This window comes from Astyanax mexicanus, chromosome 24 (genome assembly GCF_023375975.1).
Source record: "Astyanax mexicanus isolate ESR-SI-001 chromosome 24, AstMex3_surface, whole genome shotgun sequence".
Lineage (NCBI taxonomy): Eukaryota > Metazoa > Chordata > Actinopteri > Characiformes > Acestrorhamphidae > Astyanax > Astyanax mexicanus.
Window position 1 is genome coordinate 13588762 of NC_064431.1, and position 23526 is coordinate 13612287.

At 37.3% G+C, this 23526-nt stretch overlaps 1 protein-coding gene across 2 annotated transcripts in view; it reads left to right on the plus strand.

Moving 5' to 3' along the window:
* Positions 1-295: 295 nt before the first annotated feature.
* Positions 296-23526, plus strand: part of atp2b2 (ATPase plasma membrane Ca2+ transporting 2) — a 217933-nt gene continuing 194702 nt past the window's right edge. Inside the window, exon 1 of one of the 2 annotated variants that reach the window (XM_022682415.2) lies at positions 296-387. The gene's annotated coding sequence lies outside the window, so the exon portion shown is untranslated. Of the gene's footprint in view, positions 388-1814; positions 1909-23526 lie in introns of those variants that run through there. The other variant, XM_049471421.1, reaches the window with a different exon arrangement.

The following is a 23526-nucleotide window of genomic DNA, read 5'->3' on the forward strand; positions in this document are numbered from 1 at the left end:
GTAAGTGTGTATATAGCTATAGTGAGTGTGTGTGTATATAGTAAGTGTGTATATATCTGTAGTGAGTGTGTGTATATAGTAAGTGTGTATATATCTGTAGTGAGTGTGTGTGTATATAGTGAGTGTGTATATAGCTATAGTGAGTGTGTGTGTGTGTATATAGTAAGTGTGTATATATCTGTAGTGAGTGTGTGTGCAGGGCTGTGTTGTTGTGTGCGCTTCCTCCTGGTGTTCCCCCCTGAGGCTGGGTATATAAGGTACGTAATGGAAAAATCTCACTCACTTAAACCCACCATTCAGCCCATTCAGCCCCATGCGCTGCGTCCGTATCTCCGGCACACTGGACCCGGCTCCCTGCAGCAGCTCAGCCCGCGGAGAGAGGCTCGGGTAAGCGCTGGGTTCGCCGGGGTTTAGTCCGCACAGCTAGCGGTTCTCTCAGCGCGGTTCTCCCGCTGCACGGGAACTGGGGTTACTGGTGTAGCTGCTGCTGCAGGCTGATGGTGAGAGTGGAGCTGGAGCAGCAGCGGGAGGAGGAGGAGGAGGAGGAGGAGGTTCTGAAGCTGCTGGAGGGAAAATGTTCGGTGTGAGAAACTGATAGAAGCGAAAGGAAACAGGAGATAAAAAGCCCGACAATTACAGTAAAACCGCTAAACAGTCCAGCTCCACACCAGCTTCAGCTGGAACTGTTTTCAGAAGGTCTAAACTGCTATTTAGTGGTGCTCTAAGGTGTATGAGAAGTTGTTAATCCAGGTGAAATGTACTGTATAGTGGTAACCAGCTCTTGACCAGCATAATGTTTGCAAGTTGGATGGTTTAGCTGATCTACTAGCATCATGAACGTTCTGACCAAGCCAAATATCCAGTATGAGCTTGGTTAACCATCATGACCAGCATTATTATCAAACTGTTTTAATAGACTTTACTATGCCATACTGGTCATATTGGTCTTTCTGGTCATCCTAGTTTTGATCCTAGTCAATCAGCTTGGTTTTGTTGGTCTTGTTGGGTGACCAGCTTGGTCTTACTGGCAATGCTGGTTCACCAGCTTTTACCATGCTGGTTTTGCTAGTCTTCCAGCTTGGTCAGGATGTAAATATACCCAGTACTGGTAGGAAAGTTGGTTAACCAGCCCTTGACCAGCATAGTGTGCGTTTCATGATAATTTTTTAATCTTGCTGGTTGACCACCTTGGCAATGCTCGTCTTGTTGGTCAACCAGCATGGTCAAACTTTGTTTTACTTGTCATTCTGCTCTTGGTGGTTGACAAGTTAAGTCATTTAGAAAACACACCTCATACTGTTAAGACCAACATAGTATATATTACATTTTTGTTTGGTTTTGGTCATGTTGGTCATGCTGGTCAACCACCTTGGTCTTGTTGGTCGACTAGCTTGGTCATACTGGTCACACTGATCATGCTAGTCTATACAGTATGGTTTTGCTGGTCATGCTGGTTGACCATCTTGAGCATTCTGAACCACAAGATAAACCATCAAACTTAAACAAATACATATTTACTGTTAATGGCAAACACAAAACACTGTATACTGGTAAGCTAGTAATGTTGGTCAGACTGTTTTGTCTAGTCAACCATATTCCTGACCTCTATCTAAGCTGGTGATCCATATTAACCAGCTCAACCCCCACTACCCCAAACCCCAGTAGTCTTCTCATTATAAACACGGCTTAGATAGTTAGCTCAACACAGAAACCAAAGAACTGAGTTACCTGGGACTCTCAGTACTAATGATGATGATGGTGGAGCTGGATTAGAGTTACTGTGGGTGAGAGAGAAAGAGAGAGAGTGGCAGTGGGAGGGCGAAGGACATGCTCGAGTATCAGACGCTTCAGAACAGATGTGTGGAAACCTCCTCGTCTTCCTCCTCTTCTCCAGCTTACCTCACTCAGGTAAGAGCACGTGATAGCCAATTACTGCTCATCCAGAACCTAATGATGTCCATTTATCTTAGTACTGCCAATATGAGGAGATCAGCTGAGGAGAGGAAGCTCTCTGTTAGAGAGCTTTACTGCTGTTATCGTGACTGATGCACTGTTGCACTGATGCATTATTCGATGCATGACTCTTCTAAGCAATGATCCTCTGTGATGGTAGTTAATTCAGGGAATTAATTCAATCATAGACCGTGAAATAGCTCATATCGAAAGCTGTGTTGGGTATTTGGAAAGTCCAAAAGCTTGTTTCTCAAGGTTATTTATGTTTAAAATGTGAAGATCTTGATGGTAATCAGGTTTTGTAATTGTAATTGTAATATGTGATGTTGCTTTTAGTAAAAGGTCCTGGAAGTGATGTTTTTTTTTTGTTGAAATGCGTAATAAGTGTATTATCTTGTGTAGAACTTCTGTACTTCAGTGTTCTTTAAATCAGTTTAAAGGACAGTCATTACTAATCACTTGTACTGAAGTTGGAGATTTACCAGAGTTTTGTGAAAGTTGTGCAGTTGTTCTAAAACACATGCAAGTTGGAGGGAGACATGGATACATGCTGCAGGGTGTTGTAAGGCAAAGTAGTTCCCTAAAGAAAACTTGTTTGCTCAGATTTGGCACTGTTTTATTTTGGGGTGCATGGATTCTCAAAAACACCATATTGATTTTTAATTTATAGTTTACATAGCATTATATAGTTTTGCTAAGAGTATCACCAAATATCAGACATACAATATAATATTTTCAATGAACCATATCCCCTTGTGTAGTACCGGGTACTTCACAATACTTTATTTTTAAGAAAGGTGCCCACGATAATGATTATATCACAATATTGTGATTCTGCGATACACGATATATCACAAGAAAATTCTCTATAATACTTTGTTAATGCTACTTATGACAATAAAATACTCTTAAATAAGCAAATACCAGGATTTACCAGAATGTAATTATGGATATATTGGTGTCAGTTTCACAGAATTTGACAATCCTGTTTATTTGATTAGCGCCACCATGTGGAATAATAAAGCAATTACTTTAGTAAGCAAATCAGGGAGCGAGTCTTAGGGATTTTATAGCATCTATATTTTAATGATGCCTTGTATCGATAATGTATCACAAATAAAAATGGTGCAATATATTGGGATATTGATATTCTGTCCCAACTTTAGTAATTGCCCATACACATCCCTAACTTTACCAATATTACCATTAATAAGTCCAAATACATGGAGTGTCTGAATACTTTGGTAATAAACTTGTACATTGTTAAGAAACAGGAATGCACTTGTGAAAACCAGTTTGTTGTGCCAAAAGTCATGGGAGAGCAGTATGTTCTGTAACTTGATCATGAAGTGTTACCTCTCTCTGAAGATGGCTTGGATACGGAACGTCCATACCTGTGTAAGTTAGATGTGAGGTGTTATCTTGTGAGTGAGGACACAAAACACTGGCCAGCATGCTCATGGCAAGGCAACAGACTAAAGAGTAAATTATGGCAGTTGGAGTGAGGCCTTATCGTTTGTGCACATGGATGGGATGTTCCATTTCTGAAGTTGTTTTGCATTCATTTATCATTCCTCAAGCTCTAGTATCACATGTGTACCTGCATAGGAATACGCCATAAAAGGCTAATATTACCACCAAAAGTGGGTGGAGAGCTCAGTGGGTGGTAATGATGATTATGATCGTGACTGGTGGCTTCTGGCTTAAATTGTCCATTGTGCGAATAGACAAAGGTCTTTGGCAGAAAAATCCAAAATCCACATTCACAGTCAATGCAGGAGACCCCCAAAACACACACACATTTCCCACAGGCCAGTGCATGACTCTTTAGCTTCCATTGCATTGGACATGCAAAAGTCATGGGACACAATACTATGTGTATATTAAAAAAGTAATTTAAAAACATCCTCGTTCCACAGTATGGCGGTTTTCTCTTCAGCTCGCCAGCAGTCAAATGTCATCAGAGATTAATATAACCGGCACCATTATTAACAGTTTTTTACTCTACAGCTGTGTGTGTGTGTGTGGAATTCTCATGCAGATTATGTGGTCCTAGCAACTGCACCTGGTGAGCGATACAACAAAGCACACACATACAGTGCAGTCTGTAAGTATTTGAAGAGTGACGGTGTTTTTGTTGTTGAACCTGTTGGCAGCGAGCCTAATGCCCCCAGTATTGAGCTGTGTTGATCAGTGGAAGAACTGTGTGAATGATGATGATGGTGGTGGTGGTGGTGGAGCACCATTTAATAACTTTGATGGGATGAAATGCGTATTTGGGCATGAGATGGGTTTGTGATTACCATTCAATGTCCGGACCTTACTTATCGATGCACCTGTCGATGAATGCAATCAAACCCTCACAACAATGTGAGGCCAAATTCTAGAACAAAGACTCTCCTGTCTATATAGTGTAGCATTCTTTATTCATTATCTCAGTGTTTGTGGGTGAATAATGGTTATTTTATTAACCAATACAACCAGATAATATATTTATGTAAAATGGAAATATAATTTCTAGTGGTAATCACTGGGTCCAAGCGCTGACCAACATTATGGTCCCAACAAAAGCGGGATAAACATTTTTGTTTTAATACTCTTAAATTTAGAAGAAAAAATTTTCACAATTTTAGTAACCAGTACAACATATCATACTATAAGGTGCACCGGATTATAAAGCACATGTTATGATGTTGCAATGTTTTCCTTCTAATTCAGCAGGTCTCGCAGGTGCCGAGACCTGTAAAGCTAAACTAAATTAAGTAAACAAAATAGTAAAAAAAAAAAACATTTCAAACAGGTCAAGCGCTGGATGTTAATCTACACATTTAAGAGTTAAGTTCTTCCATTTATTTACAGGAAGCTTAGATTTACAGATTTTCACTAAAGCTAACTGCTAGTGCTAATGCTAATGCTACTTCAGCAGTGCTAGCCGGGGTTAGCAGCAGGCTACAGGCCAAAAATACTCACCTCTGAACAGCCAAAGAGCTAGCGCTTAGTGTGGTTAGCGGCTAATGCTAATAATGGAGGAAAACTAAACTGAAAATCCTGTATAACTGTACTTCAGTGGAGTGACTTTACTGGTCCTTACAACCTGACTGGTAATATTCATACATAAGGCACATCAGATTATAAGGTGCACTGAAGATTTTTGGGAAAATTAAAGGATTTTAAGTGCACCTTATAGTGCAAAAAATACTGTAGTTAGCTTTCATTTAAGATTGATGTGCAAAATTTGTAGTGGCATTCGCTGGGTCCAAGCGTGATCAGCATGATCTACATTATAGAGTGAAAAAAAGCAGAATAAAAGATAAAGCTTTCCAAAAAACTTAATTTCAGAAGAAACAATTCATAAGCATGCGTCCCATTACTTTTGCCCACAGAAATACTATCAGAAGAGCGTGAGAACACTGATCAGACAGTTTTAAACTGGTAAACAGCGTTGCTCAGTGCAGGCCTGGCACCCTCCTCACTGGCATCATGCTTCATCTTTGTTATGATGATTTAGCGTGGCTGATTTATGATGATAGCCCACAATATCCAGAGCTAATGATTGGCAGTGTGAGCATTAGCGCTAACAGATGCGTCATTACAAGATGAGTCTCATGAACCATACCAGAGTGTTCAAAGAACAGATGTACGCTACTGCATCTTAATTACCAGAAAGTGCTGCCTTTGATCCAGCGATTGTGGAGCGTCTTTGAGACGCTTTATTTAACACTGCCGATTCATTAGGACTGTCAGAAAGCCTTCAGATTACAGGCTCTGCTGCCTGAAGAGAGACTGGTAAAATAACACAGGCTATGCTAAACAATGACATGCCATAAATCATGGGAATGATTCCAAGCCTTGCCATGAGCATGCGGGCAAGTGTCCTGTTCAGTATCAACTTATACAGTTGTGGGCATTCTGATGCTGTCCACTAACGTAAAACGTCATGATTGTTTAACATACTGCTGTCCCATGACTAGTGGCATGTCAAAGTGTAGCATAAACTGTGTTATTTTGGTAACTCTATCTATTCTTCTGACACTGAGATGCCCACACTGAAGATCAGTGTCATCTGTAGGCTGTGTGACATTACAACTTCAATTATTCACTGTATGCCTGATAGTGTAGTGATAGCATACCACCACTACCTCATTTGTGCATACACTATATACGGTCCTGAACTACGGGAGGTGATCCACTCTTACAGCATGTGTAGTAGGGGTGGGACAATATATCGATTTTGCAATAAATCGTATTGTACCCAAGACTTTCCCCAATTTGACTTACCCAAGTTAATGCTTCATTACTCCATGTGGTGGCGCTAATCAAATGAATAGGGTAAACCTACGGTAAAGAATACTGGTTGTGAAATTCTTTAAAATTGACACCAATAAATCCATAAGTCCTGGTATTTTATGAGTATCTCTGTCATGGTCAGAACAGAATAGCAGACAAGCGCAGATACTGATAAAAACAATATATGTTTATTATAGGAATAAACAGATGTAATCAGGGTCGATACAGAAACAGGGGTGATCACCAGTAGACAGAGCAATGAAGACAAAACCATACCATAAACGAGAGACAGTCCAGAGTTCATACACAAGTAATCCAGTATCAGAGGTAATCCAAGAGGCGGTGGTGAAAGCACAGTCCAGGTCATACACAAACAATCCAATATCAAAGGCAGAGGCAAGAATCGGCGTCGAGAAAACAAAAAGCAAGGTCATACACAAAGTAAACTGAGACAAGAGATATAGAAACGCTTTGTACGAGGATAACCTACAATACGCGGCGTGGTAGTCTGTTTGGCGTGCACCTTTATAGTGCCAGTAATCAGTATTCGGGACTTCCTGGAGGAAGCAGGTGAGGTGTCACGTGATCAGGTGAGTGTGTGATGTCAGCGGGTGGTGCATTCTGGGTAGTGTAGTTGTTAACCTGAGAACCTCCGTTAGAGCTGGGTGTGGAAGGGACAGAGGAGCTAACAGCACCAGACGTGACAATCGCAGAGAATTATATTGCGACACATATTGAGTATTACGATATAATCGTTATAATGGGCTACGTATCATGACAATATCGTATTGTGAAAATGTGATTCTCATCTTTAATGTGGACAATTTGAATTAGTAGATGGTGATGATGTGTTGATTAGTGGTGGGCGACATGACCCTAAAATAATATCATGCTGTTTAAAGACATTTTTTTTATGATTTATCACAATATTATACTCATATACTTTTTATGCATAGTACAGTGCTTTTTATTACATTTCTGCTGCACATTATCTGATTTTACTGGTTTTTTACATTTTCTCTAATGAAATGTACAGTTAGGTTAGTGCTCTTTTAGCATTGAAAATTATATTGTCAATTAATTATGAGATTTTTTTTTTCATTTATAAGACTACAATAAAATATTGTCTTACTGCCCAGCTCTAATTGTTTAAGTGTGGCCAAATAATCCTAAAATAATATTGCGATATTTCATGGTACTTAAGTGATAGTGATATTCTTGTTGCTTCTTTTACAAAACACAGGGAAAAAATCTAATATTAATTGCAAGCATATACGCCAGATACATGTTAAAGCTTTACTTTAAATAACAGGTTTAAACTTTCAGTGAAACACACACAAAAAAAGTTAAATTTTGTTTATTCTGTAAACAACAGTGATTTATCAAAATTAACTTACAAAACATATACATATATATACTACCTGTCAAATGTTTTAGAACACCCTTTTGTTTAGTCGTTCAGTAGCAGTGCTGTTGTATGACCCAGACAAGCTGCTTTTTCATTCTCTCATCTTATCAATGACTTTATTACTGTACTTCACCTGTCAGACCTCTAATTCTTTTCTTCCCTGTTGAAACTGAGACTTAGTCTGAGCTTAAGCTGTTGCCATGTGGGTCAGCCAGACATGACTTTTCCTGTAGCAGTTTCCTCCGGTTTCTAAAGAGTCTTTTAAATGTGTAGGAAACAGAACTCACCGCTTTCTTGCTTCATCTGTAATTTCTCTAAAGAAAAAACTTTTGATAGTTACAGAGTTCTCTGTGTTTCTGTTTCTTTTTCTAGTTATTATGATAAAAGTTTGAATGTGCTGTGTGTAAGTGTGTAAATGCTGCAGTAGAGAGTGCAGTAGTTTTACTACAGACTTTGTTAATTCACGTTTTTAATCCAAAGCTTAGTTTATTTCCACTGCTACTTACCAGCTGTAAGCTGTTAATCAATTAATTACTTGCAAAGAAAATAAAAGAAAAAAACTTTTTTTTCTATATTTTTATATAACTTTTTTAACAACACTAAAATTACTTTTTTTCAGTGTTTAGTTTATTTGTTATTCTTAGAGGCCCTGGCAGTTTACTGCAACATTTTGTACACTGGATTTTGTATAATTTCCAGTTATTAACTGCACATGAAGATCCTAAATGGCAAAAATAAGGATAAAAATGGGGGTTTCTAAAATGTTTTATCCTTAGTCTTTATATATAAGATAAATCATACTACTACTAAAGTGCAGAATATTACGTGTAAATATATACAATTATACAATAAATTCCACTAAAGCTTCACACGTAATAACACAGCACTGTAAAATAGACTGATTTCCAGACAGAATACTCAAAATTGCAAACTCATAATATGGATTTTCTGTATTGTTTTAAATGTAATGTACAAAACAATATAGCACAGCCCTCTAGTACTGATACATATCATTAAATAAGTACATGATAAGTGAGTTTTGTGGATAAAAGCCCATATTTTATTGGCTACATTTGTCAAAATCAAAATCAGTATTGTTATTTTCATCTTTTCCAGCTTGTTAAGCTTTGATATCGTGTTAATAACAGAATAAATTAGGAGTCATGTTCTGTTTTCAGCTGATAATTCATCCTCAGAGCCCCATAACTTCACAAGGGACGTCTTTGTGTTGTGGTTTCCTGTCGTTGTCTGGATACAGCACTGCAGGATATAATGCAGCCCAATCTGATTACTATCTGTGATTGTGGAAGCTCATTAATAGCAGCAGGGAAGAACTTTAAACACCCTGAACCAACCATTAGGGCCAGCCAATCAGCACTCAGAGAAACAACAGGGTTAACCCTTTGCTGGGGTGTAAGATCCAGTTCTACACTGTAAAACAAAAATACCTGTTTCATTTATCTTATTAAATTAACTCATCAAATTAGCTTTTTAATGTGTTTTATGTTCAGGTTTTTAAGTTACTTTATTAAAAGGGAATTTTGTAATGAATTAAATGACCTCAAATGACCGCACACCTTTCCTCCTGCAGCCATATATTTGCATGGCGGGTGTGTCTCCCTCTCCCTTTCACTCACCATCAGTGTGTAGTTGTTCACATTGGCTACCTTCTCTTGTGTGTTATATTAAATTATGTTGAATGAGGTTGATTGACCAGACTGACCAGGTGTTCAAGGCTATAAGAGCAAGTTTCCACTTTTTTCTGCATGGATGAATTTCACTTAAATAAACAGAACTCATAGTTAAAGCTGCTAAAATCTTTTTTTACAGTATTCCAGATGGCTCTGGAGTCATAAGTACAAGAACATTTTTTCCCACTTTTCTCTCCCTAATTTATCTCATGTGGATTACCCCACCTATTCAGCTGTACTCCCTCCCATAGTACAATAGCAATGCCGCAACACCAGGAGGGTGCAGACTGGCACATGCCCACCCCAATACATGTGAGGACAGCCACCAGCTCTTTTCAAAATGCTGCTGATGCAGCATTGCTGAGTAGCATCACAGCGCAATCGGAGAAAAGCGCAGCGACTCGGTGCCGATACATCAGCTCACAGATGCCTGTGCTGACCGACATCACCATTTGGAGTGATGTGAGGAGAGATCACTACCTACCCATCCAGAGAGATCAAGTCCAATTGTGCTCTCTCGGACTTCGGCTGCTGATGGTTCAGGATTGGAACCAGCGATCTTTTGATCATAGTCGCAGTGCCTTACTTTATTGGACCACTTGGAGCCCAAGAAAGACATTTTAATATTATTGACAATTAATTTGGAAATCAGCAAATGGTGATTGCTTTCTTGGCAATGAAGTTTATTAGTGTTTTCTGAAGGAGAACACTCTCTGTAATTAAATGTACTATTGGTCTGTGTTCTTTAAGCACTGATGATACTTTCTTTGATATGCTTAAAAAAGCATATTGTTGACTAGGGCTACAATGATTAGTCGATATAATCGACAATGTCTATTTAAAGATTAATAAACTCCAAATTTCAGTATAGACTCATTGTTAATTTGTAATTTGCTGGGGACAGAAACACAATGGGAGGGTGGCTAAAAGTGCCTAAACTCAACAGATTACACATTTACTATTTTTACTTTGAAAAATGCTAAAAAATGGGAGGAGGGAGTTTGGGAGGGGCACTGGGTGATGTATGGTTTAGCGGTGGGGCAGAAGGGAGAGCTGATTGGCTGAGCTGCAGCAGCAGCAGTGTGCCTCTGATAGCGGTGAGATGCAGATGGCAAAAAGTCACCAGTCAATATTATTGATTGACTGATTTGCATATTGTAATTTGTCTGCGTACCAAAGTACACGGACACATCATCCTCTTATAGCCTATAGCACAGTTGAAACTGAGAGGGCGCTGCAGAGGCAGAAATTAATGCAATAAAAGTGTTTTTTAAAGGTTAGGAAATGTTCTAAAAATGTAAAGCAGAACTGGTATGTTTTATTACTTCAAAGGAACACATTTCAGCTATTAATGAAAAAAAATGTGGTTCGGGGTTTAGTGGCTCTTTAAGCACTAGCTGTGTTCAGATCTGCATGGTGTATCAGCAGGCAGATCAGTGCTGTGGTTGCAGTGTGAGCAGCAGCTGAAACAGTATATAACACTGATGCTGTCTGGCGATCGTGTTCAGGTATTATTTTAGACTGACCTGTTTCTAGCGGTCCTCATTAATTATCTATACGTCTGAGTGAATTATTCAGCCTGGACACTTTGAGGAACTGACTTCTGTGGTAGCGCTATTCACCCCAGACGTTCAAGGAATGCAGCGTCTGATTCAGTGTCTGATATAATCCTGCTGTTTGTGATGAAATGTAGTCATACAGGGATTTTCGACTATCGATATATGCCATGATTTATAGAAGTACCACCTTTATGAAACTCTTTAAGGGAGTAAATCTACTTTTCAGGAAGTTGAATTACCTCACTGACCAATAGCAATTAATTACACAACATAGCAATTATACTACACGGATAAAAATATTGGGACATCTGCTTATTTGGTGTATCTTTCAAAATCAAGGGTATTAAAAAGAGTTTATGCTGCTTTTATTGGAATAACTTTTGAGATTTTACTGTACAGAAATGCCTCTCTACAAGATGGACAAGAACCATTGCTGTGAGGATTTGATTGCATTCAGCACCTAATCCCCATCTCCTTAACTCATTCAATCCAAGAGTATTTAATGAAGCTCCATTATTTCACAGAGCACCGTGCAATACACCTGTAGTCACCTGTAGTTACAGATAATTGGAGATGTTGAAACTCCTCTTCAAGGCAGGTACAGCAGCAAGATCATTCCAGAATTTTGGGTTCCTACAATTGATTTTATGTCAGAATTTTTGTAGAATATACCAGGAGTGTGCTATACTTGGTCTAGTGAGCTGGTATCCAGCACAGTTTGGTGGTTTCTCTGCTCTACCACATCCAGTTCAGCTCTTTGGTTAATTGTCAGATGTTATATTTCTGTTCTAGTGTTCATGTGTTCATGGTTCATAAAAAAAAACATAAACCCGGTATTCTTAAACTTTAAAAAGGGTCAGATTGACCTGTGACATCTGTAAATAGAGAGGAAAATGATAGTTGTGTATCGTATTTTTCGCACTAGGCACCTGGATTATAAGTGAACGTCTATTTTCATACATTAGGCGCACCGGGTTAGCAGGTCTCACTGCTGGGTGGTCAGACGGGTAAAGCTAAGCTAAGCTAAGTAAACAAAACTGCAAAAAAAATCAAACAAACAAGCACTGGATGTTAGTCTACACCGATTTCTGTCCTGGAAAAAAAATATCTGGGTAAGTGAAGCACTTCCATTTATTTACAGTAAGCTTAGATTTCCAGATTTTCACTAATGCCGCACAACAGCGCTACACTGAGGAACCCTGAGTGTTCCGGTAAGCCAGGGTAATATTAGCTAGCGGTTCGTCTCAGCTTGTTTTAACATGATAAATGCACATACTACAGTCCAATATACTCCCCTCTGAACAGCAGAAGAGCTAGTGCTTAGCGCAGTTAGCGGCTAAGGCTAATGCTGCTCCAGTCTCTGTGCTGGAGATTTAAACTGAAACTCCTGTATAACTCTGCACTTCAGCAGAGTGACTTTACTGTTCCTTATAACTTGACTGGTAAATTTCATACATAAGGTGCACCAGGTTATAAGATGAACTGATGATTGTTGGGAAAATTAAAGGATTATAAGTGCGCCTTATAGTGCAAAAATTGTTTTAGGCTGTAAAAGGAAGGTTTATGGAACCTTTTTGGTTTAGGGCTCACAATACAGGATTTAGATGGCTTGCGAACATCAGGGAGTCTCACTGGAGCAGTGGAAAAAAATTAAAATACTAAATAATCAATACCAAAGAATGGTTGAGTCATGTTTTGCGTTTTTGGTGTGTGTGCTGGGATTTTAAAATTTTAAAGTATTTAAATAACTGTTAATACATTTTTCAATTGTATTTTTTTCCTTGTGGAAAAATACAACACAGTACATCCAATCACAAAATATAATTAACCTATTCCTTTATTGTTTTAAAATAAACATATATGTATAAATACATACACACATATAAAAATAAAACTAGCCAGAAAAATGTTGTAATGAAAATGTAGGAAATAATCATTAAAATAAATTACATACAGTTTACTGTGAAACTTCCCCATCAGTGTCCCCACTCAGCTCATCATTACCAACACATGTTATTTATGTAATATAAAAGGTATAACAAAAATAAGCACACATTCCATTGGTTAGTTATCGCAAAATACTGAAATAGGAAATGAATGACTGTACATCCTCTCAACATGTTAAATTGTAGATTTGTCATAGATTTGTCTAAAAAAAAAGAAATGTAGGCTATTTAATTCATTTTAATGGTAAAATACATTTAAAATGAAATACAAATCTTATAAAAATATGTGTTTGTTGCATTGTGTTCAGTTTTTTTTTTTTTAATGGTACGAACACTTATTTTACTTTTAATAAAATATTTACAAAAAGGCAGATTATATCTGCCTAACATCATTTATTTTATTCTCATTTTGGACACAAATTGGATTTTATTAGTATCATGCCATGTTAGATTTTTAATTTTTAGTGAAATCTGATGAAACTTTTGTTAATTTTTGAATATTGCAATACATATCACAGAACAAAATGTTTTAATATCAATTTTTTCCAATATTGTTCAACCCTAGCCCAATAATAGACAAATAAGGGATTTAGAACATTTCAATAAAACTCTTATATACTGTGTGTCGCATTTTGATTTGTCTTTACAGTTTATAATGCACATAAATACAGATAATATAAAATTAACAACTTTAACAGAGTAACAGAGTTGTTCTTACATAAGTACAGTGATTAATCTCTCGTGTATCAGTGCTGATTCACATGTAATATAAGTGTCCCTGAATAACCTCACCATATTTTACTGTTATTTAATCTGTTTACTGATTAAAATGCCGGGGACCGATCATAATTATAGGTATTGATCTGTTTCTGAGTGAGATTTCTCCTCCGCAGCTTCACTCACTCCATTATGGAACTGAATGAGGAGTTTTCTTTTTCAGAATGCCACTTAAGTTTCTGAAATTGATTGGACATTAATCAGACAGGGCTACCGCACACTGTAGCCGGCCCCGCTTTATTTATTTACTGCAGTGAGACGGCAAAATACGAACATTCATTAAACTGACTGCAGTTCTTAATATTACACAGAATAAACACTGCAATAACAAGCAATTTCTCATACAGCCTTTAATTAGTAATATTTTCAGGAGTATTACACTACTGTATACAATTATAAAAATATTAAAAAGCTATATGTAACAATATATATGTAAGTAATACAAGACTACAGTTTATTATGGCTGTAGAGATCATTGTGTTTAAAATATTTCTAACAAAATTATTACTATAACACAGCAAAAGCAATATCACAGTATATGTCATTAACTAGTACACAGATCAAGCATAACATGCTTGTTTCTTTGTTTCTACACACACTATCATTTTTTTTTCAGCTTCACTAATCATATAGGAGCACTTTGTATTTCTATAATTACAGCAGTGCTGCTGGAGTTTTTAAACACCTCAGTGTTGCTTGCGGCGCTATCCAGAAGGAAGATAAAAGTGACAGGATGTGAAACATCTGTGTTTTCAAAGCTCTAGCATTGTCCTGTTGGAATAGCACACCAGAGTGTATGTTCAGGAAAGTTATAGCAGGTTCACTGGTTGCAGGACCTCATTAATCTAATGTTAGACTGATTTGTATGTATTTATTTATTTTTTTAATTGTGTATTTATTGAGAAATAGTGTGTAACAATGTAATAATGTGTAACAAGTGCAACATGCCAGATAACTCTGCATGGAGTTGTAGAGGTTCCTAATGGAGTCCTGCAATAATCCATCCCATGCTGCTCAAATATCCTCACGCAGCTCCTGGAGATTGTGTGGTAGGATTGTAGAAATTTTAATAGCATTTCCAATAGCATCCCACACATTTTTCAATAAGGTATAGGTCTGGTGTAGAAGAAGTTAACCATGGCATAGTATCTACGCGTGTGTGTCTTCAAGGCAATCTCTTGAGAAGACAGCAGTTTGTGGATGAGCACTGTGTTGTTGAAATGCATCGAATAAAGTGTGCATTCAGAAAAAAAGGTGGGACCACTGACCTTATTAACGCAGTGTTGGGCTGTTAAATTGCCTGTTATGAAGACAATTTTAGAAGTAAATGAAGGTGATCTAGAACTGTATGAAACTGTACCCCACTCCAGAACACCAGGCTATTAAACACTGAATCCGACACGTCTTGTATCACAACTTCTTGACAAATGAACAAATAGAAATGCTTCAAAAGACTTCTCCACTGATTCTTCTTCCTGTCTCATCAGCCTCGTCCTCATCCTCATAATACTCCATACTTCACTCTGTAAATCGGAAGAGCTGTGCTGTTCCACCTCCTCCAGATCTATTGATAGCAGATCTGAATCAGAACGTGTGACTGCTTAATTAAATACCCGGGCGCAGTTTGCGTACGTGATTGCCAGATCGCCTATTCTTCTGCCTGCGAGAGGCTATTCTTAGCGCTCTGAATGTCGAATGAATGACAAGGTACAAAACAGTTTGACAGGCACCTCGCCAGGACCTTCAGCAGGTGCACGCCGCAACAATGGGGAGGAAAATAGAAGCGTTTATTTCACGCCCGACTGAGGTGTGAAATTTAAGGAGATTACGCCAATCAAACAAAGGCCAGCAGCTATAGTTCACATGCATTTTTTTCCTTTGGAAAAGAGAGAAACTCCTTCTCAGCGGCGCTGCGGCGTCATTTTCCTGCTATAAGCTCGAAGAGGAACATTACAGTAAACAAATCAGCAGCTCTCAGAGTACATTAGTGTAGAATGATGTTATACAGAGAGAGTGAGAGAGCGTATTTGATGAGAACGCTTCACTTCACTGTCAGTGTCACTGGTACCGAAAGCCTGCCATTTGCATTTGTAGCTTTGTAGCTTGTAGATCTGAGATCATCATGATCATAATCAGCACATTTAATGTAGCATAGCATGCCTTTTCCAAGCTCAGTACATCTACAAATCTGCTGACATTTCAAAAGTCATGAGGCAGAAGTACATACTTTGATCGTCAAGTGGTACACCTGTAATATATAAGCTACACCTGTAAGAGTTGAACACTGGCCAGTGTGCTCATGGCAAGGAAATAGTGCAGATTGATGGTATGTTCATTTCCAAATATATAGAGTAGACAGTGCAGTGGACGATAATAATGATAGATGTATGTATGATGTGACGTTTTGCAAGCCTTTGTCTTTATTTCTGTGTTTTTGTGGATTTTGCTGGTAAAGTATTTTGCTTCTGGAATCTCTCATTTGCATCTATATTCATATAATTTGCAATTTCATTGCATATTTTGTATTTTAGTGTAAATCTTTTGGAACAAAATTAACTTGAAAAGATCCCGCTTCAAAACTCTTATATGAGCTTTAATTACGTTGGACATTCCTAGTGGTTGTGTTTGTAATTGCATCCATCTATAATCTGATCATGGATCTGTCATGGCCTATCAGATTTCAGCTCAGGCAATGCCCCTGTGGCCCCGCCCCTAGAACCACCCCTGTGGCCACTGAGAGTACTGCACACGGTCATACCACAAAAAAAAAAAAATATATATATATATACATATATATATATTAAATATTTAAGAAAGTGGAAATTTGGAGTGCCTCAAACTGAATTTTATTTTATGAATTGGATGCTCAAAGAAAAAGTGCCCTAAAACACTCGTAAATGTTTGGTTTGAGACCTAACTTGGAAGTTTTATGGAAATCCATCTGAGATACATTATATTAACAAAGTATTGGAACACCTGCTCATTCATTGTTTTTTTTTATCAAGTGTATAAAGAACGGTTTATCCTGCTTTTGTTGGAGTGACTGTCTCTACTGTTTTGAAAATAGGGCTTTTCTACATAGCTTTTTTAGAGCATTTTAGAGCATTTAGTCGCTCTAAAACGTTCAATTCTTCATTTGTCCTCATTTTTCTAGTAACATAAATCTAATGGTTTTGTTGAATCTGGCAGTTCTTTTTCAAATCATTTGAAAACAGCAGCAGTATTTCTAGTTGTGTTCTGGCCTTTAGATAGCATTATCTGCAATTAAACCAACAAACATGTTCTTTCCAGTTCTCTATTGTTTATTAAATCTGTTTAATTCAGTTCTAAATGTTCTATTCCATCCTTCTTCCCTGAGATGTTTTGGTGTATCCGGAGCTGCTGAGCTCTGGGCCTGAGTGCAACCGGTGTAGCACAGCAACGCGGAGCGTCTCTCCTGGGGAGCGTTTGATTTGGGCTAATTAAATGGAACATCTGAGGACGGATATTGATGTAGCAGGTGGTTTGACTCTGTTGTAATGACTTGTTCCGGAGGCAGCTGGTGCTGAGCTGCATAACACACCTGATGAATAGTTAAAGTGAGAGGCGAGTTTGTTAGAACAGAGAGGGTCCAGCTGCTGGAGCCGGGGCGCGATACTGGCATGGAAAGAAGTACCACCTCCGCCGCTGCCTGTCCTCAGTCTGGCCTAGGATTAAACACACACTCCCAGGTAGAGAAGGGCGATATGGAGCTAAAATAACACTACAGTATTTCAAGGTAGTTTGGCGATAAAAATATATATAAAAATATATAAAATAATATATAGAAATGATAGAAAAATACAAATAGGACTTTACAGTTAATAGCAAAAAAAAAAAGAAATAACTATGATCATAATGTTTAAAAACTTATGTCAATATTATTGTGTATAAAACAATATGGTGGCCCACCTCTACTCCTAGGCCTGTCAAAATCCCTGTTTTTGTTTGGAGGATTTAGAAACAATTGCAACAAACAATATTATTGTTCATTTAAAACTATTTTTGCCACATAATCTCAAATTTTTTTATTGTCTTTTCTCAGTATCACCATTTATGCTTTTCTCAGCAAGGAGAGCCCATTAATGTGAATGTGACGAAAATTTCACTTGGATTAAAAAAAGTGTTTTTATTTTTATTTGTGTTTTATTTTTGTAGAATATTAAAATATATATGTATATTACAATTTCAGTAATAAATACATTCTAATTCATTTATTATTTGTAGTTAAACGTTAATTATTTTTAAAAAAGAGTGTAGTTGCATTATTATTATTATTATTATTATTATTATTATTATTATTATGGTATAATCATTATTATATACAAGGCAATGTTACAGTTAAAAATAACAGTAATACATATTTTTTATTTAAGGCCTAATTAAAGCAGCACTGCCTATGATTATTTGTTCTAAAACACAGAATTTCACAAATAAATTTTACATTTACCTGTATTAAAAGTACTCTCTGTGTAATTACTCATTCTCACCAGAGAGTGCTCCAAATCCCCAAAACTTTTGCTTTAAATATCAATACTGTGTTTTTGAGAATTGGCACAGTATTGCAATATTTAATATTGTTATACATCGATATATATCTATATATATTTTTTCTTACACCCCTAGTGCATATTGTGCACAATAAGTTAATAACATTATTATAACTATTGTAAAACCTAGAAAACACTGTAAAACAAAGTTCTGATGGTGCTCCCTGGCAACCGTCCAAATGGTTGCACTAGGCTTTATTGGAGCTGAGCTGTGGTAACGCCCCTTCGGCACCTCTGTTCTGAAGGTTATCCTACTCTTTGAGCTTTTTTTGGCGCTTTAAGACCGCCCTTTGTTTTTACCTCCGTTCCCAGTAGCTTTTATTCGGGCCGTAATCGCTCCAGCAGCCTGCAGAGACTTCATTTTAACAGGCAACAGGAGTCCTGCAGCAATGCAGCGGCTAATGGGCTATTACAGAGTGGGAGACTGAGGGCAGAAGGTGGGGGTGAGGGGCAGGTTGTGTTCGAGGCTCTCAGAAGGGGGCAGTGTAAGCCTGTGGCCCAGAGGCCTCAGGACAGGTTGGCGGGATAACTTTGGTTCCTCGCAGTGTTTGCCTGCCATTTCCTGGTTCCAAGTAGGAAATATTACTGGAACTGCAGGTCAGAATTCCTGTTCAGCAGGTCGGGAGAACCTCACCAACCCCGAGTTTCAATAGCCAAGATGGCTGACCATATCAACAGCAGTAAAAGCAGCAGTATTCCCCTGAATCGGTGCTATCTGCGTCCCCAGAAAATTGACTGGATGTATAAATAAATGTGCACATAAAATAACACATTTATATTAATAAGTGTAGTGTCTTGTACATCTGTCATGTACACCTAATTGCAAAAGTAAGATAAATATAATTTAAAACATTAATAATCTGTCCTGTTACCTAAATTAAATGGTAGATGCTATTTGTTTTTTTATATACAAATTTTCCTGCTCACTCTTCTCATGCTATTTTCATATCCACTATGTTGCTATTTATCATTTTTATGCTTATTCAAGGCAAAATACTCATTACTGTCAGTCCTGTTACCCATATAAGATTAACAGGACTGAGTGCCAGTAACAGGAGTGAGTAGAGTCCTCTGGTTTATTAATTTATCAGGGTGAAATTTAGTGAATGTATTAGTATTCACTCTTTTTTAAGGTTTACAGTTAAAATTAAAAACGTTTAGATTTACCTTTTAAAAAAAGCCTGAGAAGTTTGTTTTCACAAACACATGCACACATACGCAGCATCTGTTACGTGTTCATACCTGTTATCCTGTATTCATTCCTGTTACCTAGTATTCATTCCAGTATTAATTCCTGTTACTTGATATTTAAAAAATAATAATAATAATAAAGATAAATCACTTTTTTCCTGTTTGTTTTGGTGCATCATTTACCCATTTGTTTAGTAAATTAGATGATAATAAATTTGTTCAATTTCAGGTTTGGTTCTTCTTTAAAAGATAAAAATGGGTTTGCATCTTTTAGAAAAATACAATGTTTTATTAAATCAATTATACACACAATAGTGTCCAACATTTGTCCGTGAACATGTTTTCACAGGGTTTAGATGTAGAAAACCCTGCGTATTGCGCTGTTATTTACTGATATCACTAGCAAGGCTAACCTGAGGCAATGCTAAACTTACAATAATGGCATTAGCTGTTTAACAGGAATGAAATAAACTCGGGTGTGACGTCATTACCAGCTCCAAACTCCAATATCCGAGGTAAATGGAATGCAGCATTAATGTTAGTGGTAAAATTAGTCATCATACTTTATAAGAAAACATATTAGTCATCTTAGCTTAGCTTAGTTTAGCTTAGCTTAGCTGAGGTGTTCTGTTGTGTTCTAATATATTTGCTACTTAGCGACTCTGTTAATCCACTCCCCCACAGTTTTAATTGTTTTCATGTGCTTTTCATGATAATTCTGTTTTTTTTTCTGGTGGATTATACAATCTGAATTTACAAGAATTTACAAGGCAGTACAAATTCATAGACCTAACTTTTACCTGACCTAGCTCACAGTTAAAGCATGACACAAAAAAAAAACGTACAAATAGCATATCAGCATGTCATATGGGTGTTTTCTTAGCTTAGCTACACAGCTAACGTGTTAATGTAAATTGCACCAGTAGAGAACTACTTTTTATTAAAAAAGTCTATGCCTATTTATTTGCCATAGCTAGCTACAGTGTTTACCTCTGGGGCAGAGCATGTTTAAAATGTTTATAACTGAGTTTAAAGCTTTAAAATGATGCAGTGAAATTACACTAAAAAAACCGATTAGCTATTTATTAAAATGGCTTGATGAAGATGTAACCTTGGCTGTTGAAACTGCTACTGTGTGTTAGTTGGTTAGAGCTGATGCTGGAGTAACAGGCGGAGCATGTTTAAAGGGTTTATAACTGGAGTTTAAAAGCTTTAAATGATGATATTTGCTTTGCTGAAACATTTGATGTAGTTCTGTGTTGAGAAAATGACCAAATGTTTCAGTTTAAAACAGATTAATAATTTACAAAATAAGGTTTGCTCAAATGCTCCCTATGAACCCATTCATTTTGGGCCTTCTAGTGTCTGACAAACCTGGAAGAAATTCCCAAATATTGTAATCTCTAGAAGCTTCATGGTTTTACCACCATTCCAATCAAGCCCACTGTGCCAAATAGTGTACACTTTCAGTCAAAAGTTTTAGAACACCTAATTTTTTCCCTTTATTTTTGCCTTTTAAGCTCTTTAGGTCCAGTCAATAACTGAAATCTTTTTTTGCTGTAAACTGCCAGGGCCTTTAAGGACAAATAAATGAACTAAACTTAGTAAGTAGGTAAGTAGCAACTGAAATAAACTGAGTTTTGGAAATGGATTAAAAAATGTGAATTTACAAAGCCTTTGTCTGTAGTAAAGCAGTGCTGGAACAGATTGTGTTACTGCACTCTATACTGCAGCATTTACACACTTACACACAGCGCATTCACACTTTCATCATTATAATTAAAAAAAGACACAGAAACACAGAGAACTCTGTAATTCTTAAAAGTATAAGTCAAATTAAGACAGAGAGCGGTGATTTTACACATTAAAAAGACTTGGAAACTGGAGAAAACTGCCACAGGAAGACGTGGTGCTTTTGTTGTAAAAAAGGGGTTCTGTAAGGTGAACAGCATTATGTGTTTGAACGAAGGTCAAAAATCTTCTTTCTTTTTTAGTGTCTTAAAAGTGCAATTTATCTTAAAAATACCTTTATACTGGACATTACACTGGACACTGCAGTAATAATCCTCTGTATTAAAATGAATTCTCACTGATATAATCATTTTTACTGTACGCTTCGTCACAACAAATCAAATGCATACTGAATAAATTTCACTGGCTAAAAATAGCTCCTCACACGTGTAGCGAGGCCTTCATTGTGAGCCGGCGGATCATTTTACCAATATGACAAATGGCCATTCAGCTGGACCACACATACCACACGCTGCACACACAAACCAAAGCGTCCCACTGTTTCCATCACATAGTCACAATCCATAACCACATCCACAGAATCGACTGGGCTGCTGTTCTTTGCGTGAGGACAGTGTGTGCAGATTTCAACACCACTGCTCTTTTTACATTGGAGATAGTTCTACTGCATAATTCAGCATTAAAATAGAGCTGGATTTAATGGATTTATTATTTTTGCATTGAGATTAGCATGCCGTTGGTATTTGGACATGCAGTGTGAGTGAATCAGAGAAATGGACCATTTCTTTGTTATATACTGGTGTATAATTGGGCACTGATCTGCTGCCGCACCCTTGAGCTCAGAGCTGCGGCACTGATTTTAATGAGTTTAATACAATTGAATGTTGGAGATTACGCTCTTTATATGGTGCCCTCCAGTTGTAGCTTGGCGCAGATTTCGCTTACTGGCATGTTTTTCTGAATATTGTGCATTCATTAATGTGCCAGCATGCTTTATAGTCATTGTTCAGTGTGTAATATGTGTGTCTTAATTAGGGGTGGGACAGTATATCAAATATATAGCAATATATAGTATTGTTTCAATCGCATCGCATCGATACATGGTGTCAAAAACCGACATTTTTATTGAAACATTGGTGCTAATGGTGGTGCAAATCAAATGATTAGGGCAGATCTGCGGTGAAGACTATTGGTTGTAAAATTCTGTGAAACTGACACCAATAATCCTAATAATTCCTGGTATTTGCTTATTCCTGAAAATTTTATTCTCTTTAGAAACACAGATGCTGTGAATTATCGTAGACCATTTAATAACAGTCTTGCAATTGCAGAATCGTGGTTAAATTTTTTTCGTGGGAAACCTGTCATAATAATATCGTATTGTTTTATTCTACCCTGTGATTCCCATCTGTAGTCTTAATTATTATGTCCAAATCTAATTATCCAGATTGAGTTATTTTTTATTATTTATATCATAGACTGTATATAAAGATGGACGCCGTGTCGCCGTTCCCATTCATTCAATGAAAATGAAGCCAAAATCTTCCGCCATTTTGGCGATTCAGAGACCAGAGTCTGCGCAGTAGAGACCAGAGGAGGGAGAAAGGCTGTGGAGAGACGCCTACTCATTTAAATAACTCCGCCCCTGAGGGCTGCCTCGCGGTCACAGACTGCAGAGCGGGGCCGAGCGGAGCTGACGGTCTGTTATTGGTCCCGCCCATAACCAGCCCTTTTACCATAACCACACCTTTTTTGAATAGAGCCTAATAAAGTTTTAAAAACTGAATTCTGTGGGGATATAAAAATTTGACAATATAAGCAGAAGTTACACTAGCTGTTGCATTTAAATAATGGAGGTAGAATTACAGTATATTAGAAAAAAACGTGATTGAAAGTTTTGCCATTGAAACCTATGGGGATGGGTGCAGTTACACAGCTTTCTGCAGCCGAACAGCAGGGGGCGTCCGACCTGTGGTGGCTTCACTTTTAAGAGACGATGCTCTGTCCAGCTAAACACAGTCTATGATTTATATATATATATATATATTTTTTTATTTTAGGTATCGTACAGAAATGACTGTCTGTTACAGTAATAACTTTAATGTTGGAAACGGTTATATGCAAAAGTTTGCATGATACATGTATACACCTTCAGATTTTTTTTATAAATAAAAATTTCTTTATAGGTTTTTTATAAGAGAAGTTTAAAAATCTGGGTCAAAGCAGAGGATTTTTGTTGCCAGGTATGGTTGGCTGGCAGTATGGCAGTGCTTGTGATTTGGTACTCGTAAGTGGGATTATATGCTGTTGGAAGCCCCGTTTAATTAATGAAAAATTGCCCATATATAAAATTACTTTTTTATTTTTAAAATGAACTCTTTTATTTATCGGCTG